Source organism: Dermacentor variabilis, chromosome 1 (assembly GCF_050947875.1).
Source record: "Dermacentor variabilis isolate Ectoservices chromosome 1, ASM5094787v1, whole genome shotgun sequence".
Taxonomy (NCBI): Eukaryota; Metazoa; Arthropoda; class Arachnida; order Ixodida; family Ixodidae; genus Dermacentor; species Dermacentor variabilis.
In genome coordinates this window covers 269,827,542-269,847,449 of record NC_134568.1, presented here as the reverse complement: position 1 = coordinate 269,847,449, position 19,908 = coordinate 269,827,542, and the positions used below count along the sequence as shown (strand labels likewise).

At 47.2% G+C, this 19,908-nt stretch overlaps 1 non-coding gene across 1 annotated transcript; it reads right to left on the bottom strand.

Moving 5' to 3' along the window:
- Window positions 1-16,978: 16,978 nt before the first annotated feature.
- TRNAL-CAG (transfer RNA leucine (anticodon CAG)) lies at window positions 16,979-17,062 on the bottom strand. Its single transcript has one exon. It is a non-coding gene; the product is annotated as a tRNA-Leu (tRNA).
- Between the last annotated feature and the right edge of the window lie 2,846 nt (window positions 17,063-19,908).

Below are 19,908 nucleotides of genomic sequence, written 5' to 3'. Positions count from 1 at the left end.
GTCGTCCAGAAGCTTCGCTATAAATGCTGTCCCTCGGTCAGTGATGATGAATGGCGGTGCGCCATGCTGAAGCACAATGTGATGCATAAAAAATTGGGCAACTTGAGATGCTGTCCCGCGTGGTAGTGCCTTCGTCTCAGCGTAACGCGTCAAGTAGTCAGTTGCGACAATGATCCACCTATTGCCGGAGGGAGACAAGGGAAATGATCCAAGAAGGTCTATTCCAACTTGATCAAACGGCGTACGCGGAGGGTCGATGGGTTGTAGAAGGCCTGCAGGCTTGAAGGTTGGTGACTTGCGGCGCTGGCATTCACGGCATCCTTTCACGTAGCGTTTGACGCAAGCAGTCAATCTAGGCCAGTAGTACAGTTGCCGTACCCAGTCCAGAGTCCTTGAGTAGCCCAAGTGACCAGATGTCGGCCCGTCGTGGCAGGCTAATAGGATGTCGTCGCGAAGGGCTTGAGGTACTACTAGAAGATGTGGTTTGTCGCCGGCACCTGTGTTTCTTTTGTATAAGATGCCCTGTCGTAGGCAAAATGACGACAACCGTCGCGAAATAGGGCGAGGAATGGACGCGATGCCGCCTTCTAAGTAATGGATGATGGGTCTTAACTCAGCGTCCGATCGCTGTTTAGCGAGCAGATCCGGCCCGCTGAGGGCTCCCAGAAAGGCGTTGTCATCTTCCTCGTCGGGATTCTGAGATTCAACAGGTACTCGTGATAACGTGTCAGCATCTTCATGTTTTCTGCCTGACTTGTAAACGATGGTGATGTTAAATTCCTGGAGTCGCAGACTCCAACGTGCCAATCGTCCAGAAGGGTCTTGGAGGTTGGTCAACAAGCACAAAGCGTGATGGTCGGTCACAACAAGCCCAAATAACCGCGAGGCACTCCTTCTCTGTGGTGGAATAATTGGACTCTGCGCGTGACAGAGTGCGGCTCGCGTAGGCGATAACTCGTTCAGTCCCGTCTTGCCGTTGCACCAGGATAGTTCCGAGACCGATATTGCTGGCGTCAGTGCGTACTGTGTCAGCATCCTCATCAAAATGACCGAGCACGGGAGGAGAAGACAATCGACGTTGTAGCTCCGCAAAGGCGATCTGTTGTTCATCAGACCAGAGGAATTGCGCGTCATCACGCGTAAGGCGAAATAGCGGATCTGCAATCTTCGCAAAATTTTCAATGAAGCGTCGATAATATGCACACAAGCCCAAAAATCGTCGGACACTTTTCTTATCGGTTGGAGAGGGAAAAGCTGCTACGGCAGCAGTCTTCTCGGGATCGGGCCGAACACCTGCCGCGCCTACGACGTGACCAAGGAACTTCAGTTCCTCGTAACCGAAATGGCATTTCTCTGGCTTGAGTGTAAGGTCAGCCGATCGAATGGCTTCGAGTACATTCCGAAGGCGTCGAAGGAGCTCGTCAAAAGTTTCCGAAAAGACAACGACATCATCGAGATAGACAAGGCAGCTTTTCCATTTGAGGTCAGCGAGAACGGTATCCATCATTCGCTGGAATGTGGCTGGAGCGGAACAGAGGCCGAAAGGGAGTACTCCTAAATTCGTAAAAGCCGTCCGGAGTTACGAAAGCAGTTTTCTCGCGGTCACGCTCATCTACTTCAATTTGCCAGTAGCCACTTTTCAGATCGATAGAGGAGAAATACTTCGCGTGCCTCAGCCTGTCCAGAGAATCGTCGACACGAGGCAACGGGCACACGTCTTTCTTTGTGACGTTGTTTAGCTTCCGGTAGTCAACACAAAATCGAAGCGTGCCATCTTTCTTTTTAACAAGAACGACTGCCGATGACCAGGGACTGCATGAAGGCTGGATTACGCCGTCTTGAAGCATTTCCTTCACCTGCGTTTAAATCGCATGTCGTTCGGTCGGGGAAACACGATAAGGCTGTTGCCATATGGGGGGCACGTCGTCATAGGTGATGATACGATGTTTCGTAATCGATGTTTGACGTATCTTCGACGACCGTGCAAAGCAAGAGTGGAATTCAAGCAACAGCTCGCGCAGGGGTTGCCTGTTCTCTTTAGGAAGCGTTGGACTAATGTCGACGTTGCGTAGAGGTGCTTCAGCAGTGCCGATTGCCTCGGAAACAGAACACTCAGTGACATCGGCGATCGGGTCGGCGTAGGCGATGACAGTACCGGGGAAGTGCCGGTGTTCGTAGCTGAAGTTGGTGAGAAGAACCTCACAGTGGCCATCGTGGAGATCGACAAGGCTTCTTGCTACGCAAACACCATGAGAAAGCAGGAGAGAGCGATTGCTTTCTGCGACCGCTTCACCGTGTACGAGCCTGTCACATGCCACTTGAACCACGACACTTGCACGCGGTGGTAACGTGACAGCGTCATCGATGACACGAAGAGATGCTCGAGGGTGGATGGTGTTGGTCATCGCTGTGGCGCTCTTTATCGAGAAAGTGACGAGGCGTTGTCGAATGTTGATGATAGCTCCGTGCTCCCTGAGAAAGTCCATGCCGATGATTAGGTCTCGAGAACACTGAGGAAGAATGCTCAAACTGGCAACAAACGTAGAGCCGCGAATCTGTATTCGTGCCGTGCACATGCCGAGTGGTGTGACGATGTGCCCGCCAGCTGTACGAACTGGCTTTTGATTCCAAGGCGTGGTCACTTTCTTCAGCAGCGTAGCCATTTTTTCGCTGTTTATAGAATAATCCGCTCCAGTGTCCACTAAAGCAGTCAATTCGCGACCGTCGAGCAGTACAGGAATGTCCAAAGAAATTCTTCTTCCGTAATCAGCAGGTGCTGTCGTCGTCGATATATCGTCGGTCTGCGTACGCATCGGTAGGGGTCCTTGAGCACGTCCAGACTGAGCGGCCTCGCCCCCAAAGGTCGCTGTGGTTAGTTTTCCCGTCGTGGGCTGGGCGACCGACCCTGCACCACGCTTGAGTACGCACGGCGAGTCGGAGAAAACCGCCGCGGCGAAGGGGAGCGTGACTGGTGTCGAGCTAATGGAGATCCGCGCTGCTGGACAACGTAGTCTTCAATTTCAGGAGGACGCTGGCCGAACCTAGGTCGCGGCGAGTTCGCTGAGAATCCGCGTAGTCCGAGCTCTCGATAGGAGCACTGTCGGTAGACATGCCCAGCTTCGCCACAGTGAAAGCAAAGGGGACGGCGATCAGGTGCCCGCCACACGTCTGATTTCCTTGGGGCCTGTCGGTGGTCCTGGTAATACGAGGCAGCTTGGACGGGCTCTAGCATGGCCGGGCGCGCGGCGCGAAGCGGGGAGGGAGGTGGGGCAGGTTGCCTCAAGGCTTGCGAATATGACATACGGGGGCTGTCGTTTCTTAGCGGTCGAGCTTCTGTGTTGAAGGGTGGTTCTCTCAGCGCATGCTGGACTTCGTCACGGAGAACGCTGGACAAGGACCTGAGCGTCGGCTGTGAAGGTACCGACAGTTTCTGGAGTTCTTCGCGGATCACGGAACGAATGAGCTCTCGAAAGAAATCGACGTGACCATCGAGAGCTCCGAAGAAGTCCGTAGGTGAGGCAGTGTTCACTTGGCGTTCGTATGATGGTGTCCGCTAGCGAAGAGTCTGCTCCATGGTGATGGCCTTGGAAAGAAATTCTGACAGTCTTGGGAGGACTGCGCACGAGACCGCCGAACATCTGCTCTTTCACTCCGCGCATCAGGTACCGCACCTTCTTTTCTTCCGACATGCTAGGGTCGGCTCGTCGAAAGAGAAGCGTCATGTCCTCGACATACATTGCGACACCCTCGTTCGGCATTTGTATACGGGATTGGAGATCACGCTCAGCTCGCTCTCGGCGATCAGGGCTCGCATACGTCTCAAGAATTCGGCGTTTGAATTCTGCCCATGAAGTTAGGGCATCTGCACAGTTCTCATACCAAACACGTGCGCCATCGTTAAGGCTGAAATATACGTTTTTCAGTTTGTCTGCGTCATCCCACTTGTTGAACGCGGCAACACGTTCATAGTGCAGCAGCCAATCTTCAACGTCCTCATGTATGGTGCCGTGGAAGGGATTCAGCGTTCGCGGATTGAGTAGCGTACAATGAATCGGGCGTTGTGCCTTCCATACCGGTTGGGGTGGTCGGAGCTGCCATTTTCTCTGGGAGGAGTCCAAACTCAGGGGCTTGTCCACGGATCCTTCTGCTGGCGCGGTGTACAGGCGTAACCACCGGTACGGGGCTGGAGCACCTGCTGCCTGGAGGGGTTTGGTGCATAGATTAGATTACCCCGCACGTCCACCAGTTTGTCACGCGCTAAGTCAAGAGTAAGCAGCAGTATCAGCAGCCAGACGCGAAAATGTCAGACACAAGAAGGACGGTTCTCCAGCTGGCGCGAGATCTTTGACTTCGTCGTCTTCATTCGCCGTTCTTGCTGGGCACACAACGCTGGCTCAAAACACCAGGTGGCAATATGTAATGAATTGAAGAGTTAATTTGCCCTATTATGCGTTGCATATTGCAATCACTCAGTTCAGCCCTTGGGCGCGGCCGGGCAGCCACCATTGACCTTCAGCGCAACCAAGTGACGTGACGTCACGATAGCCGGAGGAAAAGCTGGGCCCCAACTCGCGCGGCCGCAGCCACCACCTGACTCCCGCTCCTCCCGCTAGGGGCGCTGCGCTGGCGCGTGACGTCACGGAGGAAAAGCTGGGCCCCAACTCGCGCGGTCGCGCGCGGCCGCAGCCACCACCTGACCGCGCAATATGCAACGCATTATTGGCTTAACCAAGCTAAGCCTGGCCATTTTTAACGCGATAGCGTTAAGGAGCTCGTGTCGCAGAAAAGCCGGTGTCGTCGGCGTCGGTGTCGGCGTCCGCGGCGTTGGCCGTGAGTGATAAATCACGGCAGGCACTTCATAAATAAAAAGCAACTTCCAAGATGGGCTGGGTGGGAATCGAACCGGGGTCTCCGTAGTGTGAGACGGAGACGTTACCACTGAGCCACGAGTTCGATGCTTCAAAGCGGTACAAAAGCGCCTCTAGTGAACGCGGTGTTGCCTTAGAAACGAGCTGTTTCGGGCGTGCGTCGCTTGCTCAGGCGCACATTTCGTTGTCGCGCCGAACGCTGCGTTGCTCGACGCTCACCGCGTCCGATGCGGGACGCGTAGTCGCTGCGCCATAGCCCATTGTCTTACACCCCTTGGCGGGTCGACGGGAACGCTGTCGCGTTCCACTCTTGAAGGCGAAGCTTAAGCGTCCTCCAATTTTTTTTATTTCCTTGGTTTCATTGTTCTGTTTGCATCATACGGTCGTTGCTAAAATATAGCCCCTCGGTTCCTTCAGGCTCGCTCATTCGATATGTGATAGAAGTACGTTTCAAAGAAGAAAAAAATTAGCAATTAAACTTAAAATGTATACACAAACTGAAATTGCACGGTATAGTAGCCGTGGGCGCCAAAGTAGAGTGGCAAACATCAGTATGTGTCTCTGATAGATAAATGTTGGTGATGCAGCATATATTTCAAAGGTTGCGCTCGGGAGGAGCAATCGTAAATTACAGTATTTCTCCCTTCCTTTCTGTTTTTTTCCCCGCCCATAAACCTAATTTCTCCTGTGCCCCACAACCTGCTGGAATTCCATGCTCGCGCTCCGTGATCTATTCTGACTATTTTTGCATCACTTCGTAATTTCTAGCCGTGTGGCAGAAACAGTTAACGGCGCTCGGTTTTGTAGCCGCTATTTTCTGGCGAGAACTCAATAAAAATATCACAAGGACCCATATATCACAGAGACCCCAAATTCTGAAATTCGGACCGCATAATATAATATATACACCATGCTTTAGGCGAGCACCGTGTTCGAAAAGCTGTTGCGCCGTGTAAAAATATGACACGCAGAAATGTGGGTCTACTATCTCGCTTGGCTTCGCTTGGTTTGGTACCTAATGGTATGGCTGAACCCACTACGGCGTGTCGGCTATTAGTCGGCCGGTTTCGCGTTGACTGACAACTTGTTGTGAAAGACGAAGAGAGAAAAGCAGCGACAGCAAACAATGAATGCGTGTAAGAAACTGCAGCACTTTAACAGCACATAGCGCTTTGATCCTAATGTTGTGCGTCGTAGCCAAGTCTAATCAGTGTAGCACTGCGCCGTTTCTAATCAGTGTGTGTGCTCACATTAGGTTTCATGAACGCCGATACTGCTTCGAACTTCGTGTATACCCGAGCAACACCGCTTGCTTTCTCTTCTGTCAACTCACAGGCGACTGTTACTGCCAACACATCCGTGCATGGCCGGGCTGAAATCGGGAGCCGTTCAGCTCAGGTAAGTAACGAAAGTACAATCCCGGTACCTCAAATGGAAGTGGAGCAACGCTGCTCATTCGAAGGCAACATGGCAAGGCTTTTGATTTGCAACAAACTTCTGTCCACATATGTACTTTTTTTTTTAAATTTAAATACACGGTCTATTTCCGATTGTCGTAAATGTTCCACGAATTTGCGACTCGGACCTGTTAACGCTTTTTATTTTCTTTCTTCTCTTGCATGTTCTTAATCTAAGCCCCTCCATACATATTTCCGCTGACCAAAGCAGCGGTGGAGCGACAATGGAGGTGCTTTAGCATATTCTGCCTTTGCATTCTGCAGCTACGGTACTTTCGTACAATTGCAGTCTTTTTCTACTCCAAGTGATATATTAAAAGTTAAATTAAAGTGTGTGGTTTTACGTGCCAAAACAACGATTTGATTATGATGCACGCCGTTGTGGGGGACTCCGGAAATTTGGACTACCCAGGGTTCTTTAACGTGCACCTAAATTTAAGTACACGGAGGTTTTCGCAGTTCGCCCCCCATCGAAATGCGGCCGCCGTGGCCGGGATTAGATCCCGCAACCCCGTGCTTAGCAGCCAAACACCACAGCCACTAAGGAACCACGGCAGGTCAAGGACTATCTTCAATATGTCATCATGGCGCCCTCTGATGTGCGCACGTCAGAACAGCACTCTGCCGCACTTTTCTGATTAGGCTGTCATGCTCAGTCCATCTGATTAATCTATAGCGCGGCTTGTTCCCCGTTCTCTGTCTAAGATAAACATAAAAGAGTAGTTTGATATGATTATTTCAAAACTGCATGTAGCGGGAAGTGTATAACTGATATCACAAACTCCCATGTAAGTCGTGTAGAAGTCTGGACGACTTTGGTATCGATGTTGAGCTTACGGTCTATCGAAGAACTGCTGCCAGCGTCAGCTCAACCGAAACTCTAACGCGGACCGTGAGGTTCGGAACTTCCTTCACCAACACAAGTTGATCATGGGGAGCAAACTGACGTGACCTTGTTTTTTAGATGCTTAAGCATTGCTTTGCCTACCCAACGAAGAAATCCGTCCGTCCATCCGTCACGTAAGACGAATCGCTACAAAGAAATTAATGTACAAAAGAAAGTAAATTCAAAAGGAAAAAAAAAACGTTGGCGGGGGTGAGTTTCCAACCTACGACCCCACGCTCAGAAGTGTCTTACCAAAAGGTGAATATATCTTAACCATATGAATGCATTGTACCGGCGGTACAACACAAATGTCAAAGGAGAACAGTTTTTTATAAAGGCTTTGTTGAAAGATTTGGTGATGGTGGAATAAACGCCATCTCTAGGACTACATGTAGAGCCGACTTGGTGCATTGTAGACATAAGGAAGAACTGAGACTTTACGAACTCTAATGACAAACGCGCCACATTCCCAATGCGTTTCGGTGGTCGCGGGATATGCCTCCCGTCGGGGTGTTTCTTCACCGAACAGAATGCCACCGACCCCTGAGGGCTCATGCGCATGGCGTCGCGCAACACTGATAGATAAGCAGTTAATGAGTTCATAAGGATGATAAGAAGTGATGAGTGGTTATGTAGGTCTCATCACGGTTGATAATGGTTCGGCGCGCGTGCGTATAAGGTGCTAAAGAGCGATAACGGCTTACAATGATCGGAACAGTTCTGATAAGGTTGCTAAGGACCCATAAGGGTCGGATAAAGTCTGATAAGGTTGATAAGGATCGGATCTATTGCGATAAGATTGACAACGACCGATTATGGTTGACAAGGGTCGGATAGAGTCCAATAAGGTTGATAACGACCGATAAGGGTCGATAAGTGTTTATATTGGTTGGATCAAGTTTGATAAGATTGATAATGACACCGAGCTGCGTGGAGATGAGCAAGTGGCACAATGCTTACGCATACTTAGCCAACTCCAGTGGAATTTCTGCGTGAACTCTTTATCACATGTATAGATCGATCAGGAACAATAACTAAGCCTGCATAAATGTACGTCCCATTAAAGATGAAAAATGAGATATCGCCTAGTTGAAAAAAAATTATCGAGGCCCCAACTGCGGAAATACATAAATATGCCGCTCAAAGCTCAGGAAGGCTCTGCGTCTTGTTTTTTTTCTGTTTTTTTTTCCTCTAAGACCACGACGGCACCAGCCGTGGTATAGCCCAGTGGGTACGACATTGCGCTGCTTAGCTCGAGGTCGCGGGTTCGATCTCTGCCGCTGCAGCCGGTGTGCCTCATACTCGGATCGTGGTTTTGGCAAGTGAAGCCAAAACCACGATCTCCGTTAATTCCTGCGTTGTGAGGAATTGTGCAACTGCACTCGGTGTCGCTATCTCCATACACGAGCTATGATACCCGGCCTATATCTATCTATATTAGCCCTGACAGAGATTTCTTGAACAACCTGGCTGGGCCAGGCTTGTGGATATAATGAACATAGATCATCACACAAGATTCGGTGCTGCACATGACCAAGCGTACGCTGGTATTGAGCCCTGACATCGTACACCTCAATCAGATTTGTCCGTTATTAACAGCAACTTCCGAAAGAAGCATGATCTAGGCGCATGCGTTTCCCTGCGCTGTCGTTCCAGTAAACCCACGCATGTGATCATAAAGGCCCGCCGGCATATACTCCTCCAAGATGGTGCCAGTTTGAGGCAAAGCAAGTTCGATGATTCGCGCAGCATTGCAGAAAGTGAATGAAGCACCGTCGCTTGGACAGCCAGCCCGCACGTTTCACGTAGTTTGCTCTGCATGTAGGCACGATCCGCCCACAGGACGCCCACGTTGCCCGCTCGTGGCCTTCGAATTACTGCGTACTGCTGAGAGAAGCCTGTCGCCCTAGTTCATCGCCCCTTCCCGCCCCACCCTCCGCAACCTCTGAACGAGTTACACAAGTACGAGCTCTTCAACGCAGGCGCGGCCTCGAGCGAAAGTCGGCAGCGAGACCCGCTTGCTCGAGTGCCCATCGGCCGGGCGGCTGGCGACTGAACGAGGGCCCTGGCAACGTGGGTGAGGCGATCGCGGAGAAGCTCGTCAAGTTGCTGTCCTCGGATGCGGCGAGCTCGCTGCACTCAGTGCCCTTGCCTCTGCTCGAGGCGCCGGACGCCGAATTGCGTGGTGCCAAGTTGCTGGGCCTAGACCGCTTTCGGCTGCGGCCGGACGACCCGGCCCGAGTCCTGCGCACGGACAAACACCTGCTCGTCCACATCCCGCTGCAGGCAAGCAGTTCGGTCCGCGTAGCCGTTGCTGCAAAAGACAGATCGAACCCTGTGGCCATCAGGCGTGATACGGTGCACATGCGTGCGCGTTATAGAGGCGATCAGCAGTCCATCAACGCTCGCCCAGCACTGTTAGCCTCCGCCATCAGTACAAGCCATGTGTAGTTACAGATGGTTGTCAACGTTCAGTTGGGCGTCATCCCACTAGGTGGTAATAACGACAAAACGCACCTGGAACATATCCCCGTCCCCGCTGCGCATATATTTATTGCATCGAATTCCCGGAGTAGAACTACAGACTTAGCACAGCGTTGCGGATGAAATGACATTACTCCCATCACTACAACTATGGGGATGGGGCAGTCGTATTTATTTAGTGCACCATCACCCCCTTTCTCAGTCTCTCTATTACGATACCCACTACCTTCACCCACCCTGCTTTTTTTTTTCTTCTTTCTCTGCATTCCCCTAAATCAAAGGGGCCGAGGAATAGGTGGGACCGCTTCTTTGCTGCTTCACTACTTCTTCGCGACGACATCATATCTATTCGATGCCGCACGCTTTTAATGACGCGCTCCAGCCAGTCCGTCTGAAATTTCGCAAGGATTACGTTACTTTTACCGCAGAAGTTGTCGTTGATATTTTACCCATAGCTGGTGCAATTAAGAAATTATTCTGGCATCAAACATATCGTAAAATAAAAGAATAACCCTAGCTGCGGATGCTGTCAGATGGCCTCGCCTTCTGGCACACAACGCAAAGGGCCTGTAAACCTAGCTAAATACCACAAGCAGCACTAAAAGCTAGAAAAATAAATTACTACGTTTATACTGCTTTGCACACAAACAGTGGCGCAGCCAGAAATATTTTTCGAGAAGGGGGGGGGGGCACCCGCTTGACCGGGGACGGAGAAGGTGATGTGAGAGGTGGGGGGCTGGGCATGCACCGTATAAAAACACAAATTTCTAGGGGGGGCACGTGCCTGGTGTTCCACCCCCTGGCTACGCCACTGCACAAAAGACACCTTGTACTGCACCTGTGCTGCAATGTAGGTTTAACGATTCGCTCATTTTAATAACTACACTAGCCCTTTGGCCGCGTGGCTCAAGCGCTATTTAGAGTACAGCACGCGTCACGCGGATTTAAGCTGTGAATTCCAATTCCTCGTGTTTGCGCATAGGCGTATATACAGGGGGGGGGGGGGCACTTGCCCCTCCTCTTTCAGAAGTGTGTGGGGGACAAAGTATGTTATTTGCCCCCTTCCCCTCACTTTTGAAAGCGGGCACTTTCGACGGCACGCTGAACAGTTCAAGAAAACTACAGCTGAAGCTAAATTTTCTTTATTAATAGAGTGACCACATAAGTAATGCTTTCCTTTACTACGCATCCCTGCTTGGACAGCGAGGATTGCCTGTTGTGCCTTTTTGGGAGGCCCTGTATAGCGGACCACGCGCGGAATTGGCCATACACACTCGCGTTACGGAGAACGCCTGACGCTGGACAGTTTACGCCCTAATAAATGTCAGCTTGCGTAACTTGCATCATGCACAGTTCTTTGGGACCGCTATATCCGTATTCAAAAACACAATCAGCTTGGTAAATTTAACCTGCGGGAGAGGGGGAGGTCCGGATAACGTATTATGATCAGCCGCGCCCGACTGGTGTGCCTTACAGCATGAAATCATTGGATTATCAAATGCGGGAACTATTTAATCTCTGTCTGAGATAGCCTACGTAGCGTAGCAGCCTCGGTATCTTACCAAAATCAACAATCTAATAAACCTCTTACAGGTGTAACTGCCGAATTTCATTGTGTAAGCACGACTTATCGTAGATATGCTCGTGAAAATGACCTTGTTCGAACGTGCAGACCCATTTCAATACCAATAGAACACTGATTTGATTCTTTTCTAAGGCATGTGTCACTTTTGACTGACAATTTCATTTTCAGGCTGTTTCTAAATAAGAGCTACACTATTACTTGTTTTCCGACAGGAGAAAAAAGCAGCAAGTTAGGTATTCTGTAAGAGTCCACCTAGTGGACATGTCCATTTCGTCTGCTGCTGAAGTTCTGATTGGCTGAGCTGGACTGAGCATCCACTGCAGCCAGGCACCACAGCTAACCAGAACTTCAACAGCAGGCGAAATAGACATATCCACTAGGTGGACTATTACAGAATACTTCCTCAGGTATTTCGTATATCGAAAAAATGAGGACCACTTTTTGGTGAAGTGTACCGAAAATTCGCACTGTGTAGGTTGCTATGTGCTCTGAAAACAGTTCCTGAGTAGTCGCTTTCTCCCAATTTTCATGCGCCATACTTGGCATTTAGTTGTTTTCCCCTGGTATCCTCCATGAAATATTCGGGGCATGGTGTTTGTATTTACTCGAAATACGAAGCTATGTTCTGAGTGACGAGCGATATATTTTTATTCTATGTAGGTTCATTACAGCCTTTGTAGAAAATCACTCAATAAAGCGTTCCACTGTGCCATACTGCCGCTAATCTAAATGTATCCCAGATTCCTAGTACAACAGCACAACAGACGGTTGACATTCCGTGAAAATTGAGAGAATTTTAAACGGAATGCGTTGCGAAATTTTCACTTTCCTGCTTTAGATGCAAGTGTTGCAGATAATTACTAAACTCCCCTTTTTCCATGTGTTTTCGTGGACCATACGAGATTCGTAGTTTGTTTCACTGGTGTCCTCGGTGAGCTGAACAAGAGATCGTGTTTTTATTTGGGGAAAATTAGGGGAATGGTATTGCCTGTTTGTAGGCAATGTTCCAAATTGGTGGGTTAAATGTGCATTTTCCAGTAGAATACATGTGCAAGTGATCCATAGCGTTATTAGTCTGTTTTACAAGCGCTGTAAAACTTAAAAAGCCACGCTGGCATGATTACAAATACAAATGCGGTCAAATTTCGCGAACATAAGGGGAACAATACGCCAATTTTATGTGCGATAGTAAATACGTGTTGATCAAATACAGCATTAAAAAAAATTGTAAGCAAGTGTTCGAAAGTATAACGCTGCTGCTATTAGCTAGGTTTCCGAATGTCCCAAAAGAACTCTGCGTTTCAGATATTTCATACTTTGAAGGAATAGGCGGCATTTTAAGTGCAATGTGTCGCGTAGTGTTAACGTTTCTGGCTTATTTAGAAGCATTAAGAATAATTATTGAACCGTCATCTATTTCGTTTTACTTTTTCATGCGTGATATATTAGCTTCGCCTGGTGCCCTCACTAAATTAAAGGAAGCAGATTCGTTATGTTTGGTGACTGTCAGGACAATTTAATTGGTGACGTGTAGGTGAAGGTCAAAATACATGGGTAATTGGGGCTTTCGCAATAAATTATGTATGCAAGCACTCTAGAGCGTTTGAACACGTCTAACGAGCGGGAGAGAATTGACCCCGCTGCCCTGGCAGAACTATAAAAGCCACCAAGTTGGTGGTACGAAAATTGGTGGTACGCTACGGAAACTCTCTGTGCAAAGTTTAGTACGGTTGGATCAAACACCGCCTTTGTAAAAAAATTCTTATTCAAGTCTTAGAGCGTGTGATATGGCCGCTATCAGTTATGCTTCCCAGTGTCCCAACATAGCTGTATATTACAACAGGTCTACATTTTGTGGAAAGCGAAGGGGGATACGGTAACTGCAATGTGGGACAAAATGTTTGCGTTCCTGATCCAGTTAGAAGCGTTCCAAATAATTACTGAGCCGTCGTTTTTTTTTTCTCCTTATTTTCAGAAGTCATAACACGTTCCGACTGGGTTTCAGCGATATCATCGGTGAACTAAAGACGACATTTTGTTTACAGCTGGCGAAAATAAAGGGCGCGTTATGGGTAATATGCAGGTAAACTTCAAATACAGGGGTCTAATTATGGCATTTGCAGTAAATTATGCATGCAAGCGATCCGGAGTTTTATGAATGTGTCTTGCGAACAGACAATTTATCCCGTTGCCCTAAAAGAACTGTGAACTCAACCGATATCGAAACTAGCGGAAACTGAGTTGGGGTGGTGATGGGAGGCAGAGAGGGACGGAGGACACCATGGTAAATTTTATGGCGAAGTAACATATTTGTTGATGAACTACTGGCTTTTTTAAGAATTGCCGACAAGAAGTGCTCCAAAGCATTACATACCGGCAAGGTTTCAAACGTGACAGTCATATATATATATATATATATATATATATATATATATATATATATATATATATATATATATATATATATATATATATATATATATATATATATATATATATATACAGGCAACTCTTTAAAGCATGCGATATAGTTACATGAAACGAAGTTTTACTGAAAGTTTTATTGCAATTGATTGTTCGAAAGAAACAGCTTCGCTGCAAATCGCGTTGTGATTCTCCCAAGGTAAGTTTATGTTGTATACTTAAACATCAAGTACAATTGTTTGTTTAATTACTAAAATTATTTGCAGCAAATGCACATTTTTATGTGCGCTGTACTGCTGCTACTTGGCGGGATCTGGGATGTCTGTGAGGTACTTATTACCTTTTGTCCCTGTATCAGCTTGAGATTTTATATAGCTGCAAGAAATTTTTCGGGCCCCCATGGTTCACCATGTGTGAATGATAAATAGGTATATGTATGCCAATCCTTTAACTGGCAAGATAAGAAAGGCTTAGCCTAGAATATTTTCATTGCTTTATTTCTTCATTATATTGTTCAAATACACACCAGCTGAAATATTGAGGAGATTGTCTAAAAGCTAAGCGAGATATAGTAGGTGAAAAATATTGTTGACCAGCTAGTTGAAGGTCAATGTATGGTCAAAAACTGGTGTTTGATGCTTGCTTTGGCAAGGTCAATGCGTGTTCTTAAGGTGCACCTCTATGGGGATAAAAAAGACAAGCTTGCTCAAACAAAAGAGAAAAAAAAAGGCATTGGTGAAAAAAAAAACGACCACCATGTACGCTAAGACAATGACGAAGTCCTCCAGTTTGTCATCAAAACATCTCCTGCTGCTCACGACTGACATTTTTGTGTATGCCACAGTTGAGCAAGAACATAAAAGGATATAAATTGAGAGGCACAGTCTAATATTCAGATTTGGCTCGTTTTTGCAGATGGTTTTGTTAGGTCAACAATATTGTTGAGCTACCCGTTAAAGGGTTAAATATAACTGACAGACGTATTTCCAGGCTCTTTAACTTATTGCAATTGTACTTCGGAATATATATATATATATATATATATATCAGGATCAGGTAACAGCAAATTTGTTGAAGGATGGTGGGCAGATTGTTCTAGAAAAACTGGCCACCCTGTATACGCAATGCCTCATGACTTCGAGCGTACGGGAATCTTGGAAGAACGCTAACATAAACCTAATCCATAAGAAAGGGGACGCCAAAGACTTGAAAATTATAGACCGATCAGCTTACTGTCCGTTGCCTACAAAGTATTTACTAAGGTAATCGCAAATAGAATCAGGAACACCTTAGACTTCCGTCAACCAAAGGACCAGGCAGGATTCCGTAAAGGCTACTCAACAACAGACCATATTCACACTCTCAATCAGGTGATAGAAAAATGTGCGGAATATAACCAACCCTTATATATAGCTTTCATTGATTACGAAAAGCGTTTGATTCAGTCGAAACCTCAGCAGTCATGGAGGCATTGCGGAATCAGGGTGTAGACGAGCCGTATGTAAAAATACTGAAAGATATCTATAGCGGCTCCACAGCCACCGTAGTCCTCCATAAAGAAAGCAACAAAATATCAATAAAGAAAGGCGTCAGGCAGGGACATACGATCTCTCCAATGCTATTCACCGCGTGTTTACAGGAGGTATTCAGAGACCTGGATTGGGAAGAATTGGGGATAAGAGTTAATGGAGAATGCCTTAGTAACTTGCGATTCGCTGATGATATTGCCTTGCTTAGTAACTCAGGGGACCAACTGCAATGCATGCTCACTGACCTGGAGAGACAAAGCCGAAGGGTGGGTCTAAAAATTAATCTGCGGAAAACTAAAGTAATGTTTAACAGTCTCGGAAGAAAACAGCAGTTTACGATAGGTAGCGAGGCACTGGAAGTGGTAAGGGAATACATCTGCTTAGGGCAGGTAGTGACCGCGGATCCGGATCATGAGACTGAAATAATCAGAAGAATAAGAATGGGCTGGGGTGCATTTGGCAGGCATTCTCAGATCATGAACAGCAGGTTGCCATTATCCCTCAAGAGAAAAGTGTATAACAGCTGTATCTTACCAGTACTCACGTACGGGGCAGAAACCTGGAGGCTTACGAAAAGGGTTCTACTTAAATTGAGGACGACGCAACGAGCTATGGAAAGAAGAATGATTGGTGTAACGTTAAGGGATAAGAAAAGAGCAGATTGGGAGACTGAACAAACGCGAGTTAATGACATCTTAGTTGAAATCAAGAAAAAGAAATGGGGGGGCATGGGCAGGACATGTAATGAGAAGGGAAGATAACCGATGGTCATTAAGGGTTACGGACTGGATTCCAAGGGAAGGGAAGCGTAGCAGGGGGCGGCAGAAAGTTAGGTGCGCGGATGACATTAAGATGTTGGCAGGGACGACATGGCCACAATTAGTACATAACCGGAGTGGTTGGAGAAGAATGGGAGAGGCCTTTGGCCTGCAGTGGGCGTAACCAGGCTGATGATTATAGAGAGAGAGAGAGAGAGAGAGAGAGAGAGAGAGAGAGAGAGAGAGAGAGAGAGAGAGAGAGATAAGACGTTTGCGGTTTGACCCCCCCCCCTACACACACACACACACACACACACACTCGAGACACACTTGGTACGCCACTGTGCTTGCAGTCTTCTGCTCTGTTTCCATTTTCTGTTCTCAAGAGGGTGCTTTAAAAGAAAGTAGTAATGTCCAACTAAACACACTATTCAAGCGCATATACTTTCTTCCATGGCTTCATATGGTTCTTTGGCTGTCGCTCATCTCCGGTAGCTTAATTCCCCCAACGCCTTTATCACGCGTCGGTTGCACGCACGCTTAAAAGCGCTATTTGCAGCAACAAATACACCACTGACCCGGCAACCGGCAGCGATCCGAGCATTTGTACACGGGTTCGTGCACGCAATAATAAAATCGTTTCACATATTATTAACATCTGTGGCGAACACCTGGGGTGCGATCTTGTACGCGTTCCAAAATAGAACGGAGGCGGTCCGTTCTTTACGTCACGAAATAGGCAGCATGTTCCGTTCCGTTCGTCCGATAGCAGGCGACACGGAATGATGGACAGCAGATACACGTCACAATTGACGTCATGGCGTTCGGCACGGTTCAAATTGACGAATCGTATATGGCTCGGTGGAACGAACCGCCTCCGTTCTATTTTGGAACGCGTACAAGATCGCACCCCAGAGCTTTCTTCTCGAGAAGATCCGCAGTATACGCATCAGTTGAAAAAAAGTAGACGCGGCGGCAAAATGAGTGTGTCAGAAGTGGGATTCGAACCCACGCCCGGAAGACCGGACTGCGACCTGAACGCAGCGCCTTGGACCGCTCGGCCATCCTGACTACGCTCTACTCGCATACTAAAACACCTTGGAGTATATACGCTGGTAAACCAGCTTCTTTCCGCAGGCACACATGTTGTTGACAATGTATTGTCGCCCTCGAAAAGTTCTCCCTTTGCGAGACTGTGTGATCAAGAAAACGGTTCGAGCTGCAGCGCTGTTCAAAACAAGGCACACGCCCTCACCTACCACAGTGCGCAAACATGACACTTTCTTGAGCGTCTTAAATCTCATGCATGTTAAATCTACATTTGCAGTCTACACATCACAAATTATGCCATTCTCGTTATCCGTAGAGGCAGTGGCGTAGCCAGAATATTTTTCGCGGCTAGTCTATGGTCGATCCCTAGAATAATTGGAGAAGAGGGAAGGGGGCAAGCGGGCGTTGTCGCAGGCCGTTTTACGCTGGGGAAGGGGACACATTCTTGGTTATCCCCCCGACGCTACGCGTACTACGCGGCTTTCCTCCATGTATGCATAGAGTTTCCTACAAGAATTGTAGGAAACTCTATGCATGCATGTACTAAACTTTTATGGATGGATGTTATGATCGTCCCCTTTGGAACAAGGCGGTGGGTTGCGCCACCAAGTTTTGGTTATTTTATTGCCTAATTTCCTACCTATGTTAAAAAGAAAAAAAAAACAAGACAAAAAAACACGATGAATTCCCATAACGAAAGTTTCTCAACCCCTATAGTGGACTTTGTTATTGTATGTCTCCGTTGTTTGTGGTTTCCTTACTTTTCTTCCACCAATTCTCCAGTCGCCTTTTACTAATCTCTATTGCGGACATGTTTACTTTCCCCCTGCTCTGGCTGAACCACAGTGTGCTAGAATACTGTGCGTAAACTACAGTGGGCACACTGTATGCTCAACCCAAGAGTTCCAAGGAGGCCAGTGATTACTAAATCGACCACTGGGCAGATATTTGTGTACTAGTGTTCCTGTATATGCTCCCGCGGGAGCATATACAGGAACACTATTGTGTACGGGTACGTGCCGCCATCTGGATACGAACTACCGAGCTAGCGTCGGATAAACTGCGGATGGGGTGGCTGTACTGGTTCTCTTGCAGTTTTTATCTGCCTTTCACCGTTCTTCGATAACACCGAAAAATACCGTAAAATGTATCCGCAAAGCTTTTCGTAATTTTCATTTTTAACCTAAGATAGTCACATTTCCGAACAATGTGGAACAAGAAAAATAGTGAGAAAGATCAAATTTGCAGTGTTATGGCTAGATACTGGTTGTTTAGACACTAAAAAAAAAAAAAAAAAGAAAGCGCAGCGCCCTCCGGACTTTGCCGGGGGGGGGGGCGCTGCGCCCCCCCCCCCCACGGGCGATGATTCCTTCCCCTACGAAACGACCCCCTCCCATCACACACACACACACACTTAAAGTGTCATTACGAGAGCTTTGTCACCCGCATAATTTGATGTTTCTTTTCAATTTGCTGGACCTTTTCACTTGAAATTTTACTGGGGCTAATATCACCGTGGGCGTGGACATGCGCGGCTTTCAATTGATACTTCCGTTTTATTTCTGCAAATTGTGACAATAGGAGGACAAGGGCATTAGAAGCACTAGCGGCGGCTGCCTCATCCATATTTTCTCACTTCAACATTGCTTTAAATTTCCACTGTAAACACCATGCACATGCACGATATATTTAAATGTACACACAGGACAAAGTTTATTATACTTTAGAAGGAGATGGAGGTAGCATATGAAAAATTCTTTCTAAAGGTGTGGATAGCCTACGACTAGAGAATGAATATGATGCTGCATGTTCACCACGCTTCAAATTGCTTTGCGTGCTTTTCTGACCATGGGAAAAAACTGTAGACTTAGTTACCTCATTGGCAGAGTCTTTTATGAATGACGTGTGAAATGCATGTGAATGTTGTGTGTCTCAGTATTACTTCCCTTTCCAGTAATCAATGGTAATGACTCATGACAAAAAAATCATTTCTAATAATTTACAACATTTATTAGGCGTGGAAACATCGTAACTTGCATGCAAAGGCCATAAATAAGTACAGGGCGTCCCAATTAACTATAACACCCCAAGTTTAAAGAAGAGCAATGCATTACTCGAACAAAACCTAGTAGATATTATTTGCAGTACAGTGGAGTAGCTGCCAGTAATTTTTCGTTACTGAAATTTCATTAGGTAATTGTAATTAATGATTTAACTCGACACATAGTATCCTAATTATCAAAGCGTCAATGAGGCATTTGAAGGGAAAGCCAAGGGACATCCAACTGCGGTATTTTCAGCGACATACATTATAATTGTGTACTAATTTTTTTCTGACTGATAAATAAACCCCACGAAAAATGAAAAATACCACATGACTGTGTTCCCACCTGCATCATAAAGCAGTGCCCTCGAACAGGCTCCCTCTCAGTTATCCAGAATGGAGTAAAGCAAACATCATGATCGAGCTAGTTCTTTATATGCCGCGCCCCGATCAAAGTAACACGTCGCGTTTGGCTATAGTTGGAAACAAGCTGTGATGGCTGTTGTCTTAGCGTAAATAAAGTGCACGGATTTTTTCTTTTTTTTGGCCCCAAGACATATCACTACAAAAGCGATTTGACAAGATCAGTGCAAAGGTTTAAAGGTGTGTTTTGTTTCTTCCCATTCGCCATGTTTTTCTCTAATGAGCAGAAGGTAAACATGATCCTTGCCTTGGGATCTGCAAATGACAACAAGAGGAAGGCCGCAAATATACCTATCAGACATCGAAGTGTGGCGGTAGACCAAATGCATCTACTATCATCAGTAATTATGAAAACCTGAGATGAACCGGCAGCTTGAAGAAACAGTGGCAGAGACCCGCC